At 50.0% G+C, this 2,902-nt stretch overlaps 1 pseudogene; it reads right to left on the reverse strand.

Moving 5' to 3' along the window:
• Positions 1 to 1,187: 1,187 nt before the first annotated feature.
• On the reverse strand, positions 1,188 to 2,504 carry LOC144249218 (cytospin-B pseudogene; annotated as a pseudogene).
• Between the last annotated feature and the right edge of the window lie 398 nt (positions 2,505 to 2,902).

The following is a 2,902-nucleotide window of genomic DNA, read 5'->3' on the forward strand; positions in this document are numbered from 1 at the left end:
TGTGATTCTGGGGGACTTAATGTAAAGACACCCTTTGTCAGAGGGGTACTAACAGCTATTTGGCACTTAAAACAGCAAGTCATGGACATTTACACATCTACCTTGACTGCCTGTGTGAATGGCCCCCTCATTTGCTACAGAATACATTTATTTGTCCAAGTAGAAGACCAGCCACCAGATGGATACCTAGACCGAGCACCTTGGGAGGTCCCCGCCTCTACTAGGGTAACCAGTAGGATATTAGGGGAAATGCATTTCCCTCCATTCAGTGATATTGGAGCCATCAAAGCCCACCCCCAAGAGCTTCTTTTTGTCATGCAAATATAAAAGGTCCAGTATGAAGTTCCAAGGACGAAGTCGCCTGGAGTTGGAATACTATTTGGATTTGCTGTCTATCCAGAACCCAGAGGGACATACATCCTCAGCCTGTTTGTGCAAAAACATAAAGACCACAACATACACAACATTGCACACACACAAGTGACTCTATCAAATTCTTCATGTGTGACAAATGTGCGTGGGTATGAACAGGAGGTGAGTAAATGGGATAGAAGGCGCTGTGGACAATGACTGTGGTTTCCCTTTCAGCCCGTAAACCGTCCACTGTACATGCTCCCTGCTATGAGACACCTCAGGGGACCTTCAGCAAGGCACCGCAGGCTCCTTTGCATACTGAAGACTCAAATAATTGAGTTCTACAGAGCCAAAGTGTTTCCAAGGTTGCTTTGAAGCAAAGCAAAAGTTTCTTTGTTTTTTGTGTTTTGTGGGGCGGTTGACAAGGGCAGTTTTTATGAAAGCAAAAGCCAGGGGTTTTAAGTAAAAAAAACAAAAAAACTGGTTTGGAGGTGTTGTACCTCAAGAATCTCTGTGCAGATTACGCATCAAGTCACCAAGTCACAGAAATATGCCTGTGGGATCTTGGTTTGGGAGAAGGAAGGTCATCCTCTTTAGAAACCTGCCATGGAAGAGCAAAGATTCCCCAACTTATAATTCAAATGCATTTGCATTTGCAATAGGGACACTGTAGAATCCAGCTCTAGTTTCTTCTTTGAGTGTTGATTCACTTGGTTTGAGCCTTTCTTAGAAATCCAGGAGGCTGGGCAGTGGGCAGAGCAAGACTGGTGGCAACCAGGTGCTTCCAGGACAAACTGTCGTTGGTGGCAGTTACTTCTTTTGGGCCCTGAGGTTTACGTCTCAAAGTACTTGTAGATCTGGGCCACATACTGCATCACGCTCTGCCAGTCAGGCCGGTCAGTGTACAACATCTCACTGAGCTCCAAGCTGGGTTTGATTCCTACACTTTCAGCTGCTTCAAATGCCAATAAGAGATTCTTCTTTTTTTCTTGACTGTTCAGCTCATGGTACGGGATGTGGGCAGGCAAGTAGGTGTGGAGCAGAGCACAGAAGGCCAGGCCATCACTCCAGCTGCTGCTGAAGTTGGTGATGTCAATGTTCGCATAGCCTTCTGTCTTCTTCTGGCACCATTTCAGTAGTGCGTTGCGCTTGGAGCCACCGTATTCATGAGCCAGGGCTGCTAGAGGGTCTCTTCTTTCCACACTGAGTTTGCTTGGTGGTTTCAACCCCCCGGTGGAGGCACTCAGCAGTCTGGTACTCCCGAAGCCCAGGGAGGGGGGTCTGCTCAGTGATTCCAATGAGGGACTCTTTCTGAGGTAAGGGTCTGGCTTCAGGTCCTCAGCTCTTCCCTTCAGAAGATCTGAGAGGGGAAGGTCTGGAAGATCTAAGCGCTGAGTCACACCTTTGTTGGCTGGCCTCAAGCTGCTGTAAGTCGAATGCCTCTGCATGGGAGAAACAGCAGCTGCTGGAGTGGTCCTTACTGGTATTCCACTTAGGGGACTTCTGGGGGTCTTATGGACAGAAATATTCTGTCCAGTTCCACCTGAGCGTCCCAAGTCAAATGACTTGATCAGTGACTTAACAGTCGTCGCAGACTCTGCAGGTGCTGGAGCTGTTCTGGTGACGTAGACGCCATGCCACCGGCCAGCAGCGTCGACCTCTGAGGGCTCAGATTCTTCATTCACAGCTCTGCTATGGCCCTGCATGTCCCCCAGCTCCTTTTGTAGCCTGGCGTTCTTCTCTTCCTCTTCCAGCAGCCTCCTCTTAACAGAGCGCAGTTCCTGCTGGGCCTGGCACTTGATGTCATTGGCCACAACCACTGCAGTCTGCAGGTCTGCCTGGAACCGCCTCCATTCCTCTGTCTCCTCCTTTATCTGCTTTGTCAGGGTCTTCAGCTGCCGTTCCAAGTCTGACTTCTGTTCCTCCAATTTGATCACATTGCTTTCCAGCTCACTAATGAGTTGATTATTGTGTAACTTGACAGCCCGGTGCTGTTCCACCTGATCTTCCAATTCGAATATGGTTTCTTTCATGTCTTTTATCTCTGCATCACTCTCTGATGCTTTCTCTTGCAGTTTTAGGCTGGTTCTGCTCAGCTGTTCTGCTTGATGATCACAGATCTCCTTCAGGTAAGAATAATCTTTTTCCATCTGGTTCGGGATCCTCTGGCCGCCCAGAGTGGTTGCCCATGCTCTGCTGACTCGGGTAGCTGCCGGCTGGCCGGCCTCGGACAGGGTGTCCACCGTGCCGCAGAGCGCGCTGGCTCTGGCTGGAGAGGCAGCTGCGTCCGCGGGTCCGCTCCAGTCAAAGAAAGGGCCGGGCGCCTTCCAGTTCCCGGCGGCCGCCGGCTGAGCCGCTCCTCGCGCCCGCGGGCGGGCCCGCCCCCTCCAGATGAACTCTAGATAGGGCAAAGGGGTGGGAGGGGAAGGGAAGGGGCACAGGGGTAGGAAAGATGGTGGAATGAGATGGACATCATTATTCTAAGTACATGTATGAATACACAAATGGTGTGAATATACTTTGTATAAAACCAGAGATATGAAAAAAT

This window comes from Urocitellus parryii, chromosome 11 (assembly GCF_045843805.1).
Source record: "Urocitellus parryii isolate mUroPar1 chromosome 11, mUroPar1.hap1, whole genome shotgun sequence".
NCBI classification, from domain to species: domain Eukaryota; kingdom Metazoa; phylum Chordata; class Mammalia; order Rodentia; family Sciuridae; genus Urocitellus; species Urocitellus parryii.